Source organism: Penaeus monodon, chromosome 24, assembly GCF_015228065.2.
Source record: "Penaeus monodon isolate SGIC_2016 chromosome 24, NSTDA_Pmon_1, whole genome shotgun sequence".
Taxonomy (NCBI): Eukaryota; Metazoa; Arthropoda; class Malacostraca; order Decapoda; family Penaeidae; genus Penaeus; species Penaeus monodon.
The window spans coordinates 37707708-37707922 of NC_051409.1; positions in this window are offsets into that span (position 1 = coordinate 37707708).

Consider the following 215-nt stretch of genomic DNA (forward strand, 5'->3'; position numbering starts at 1 on the left):
ATCTCCTTTCCTCTCTCTCTACCCCTTTTCATCTATACTTTTTCAAACTACTCCTAGCCTTTTTTTACGACCTTATTTTTGTTTATTTTTATTTTTCCCGTTTTTTCCTTATCTCTTATCATATCCTGTCTCTTTTTTTCTCTTCATCATCCTCCTTTTTTAATAACTCTTATCTCCTTTTTTATAAACACCCCCTTTTCTTCCTAACCCCCCTT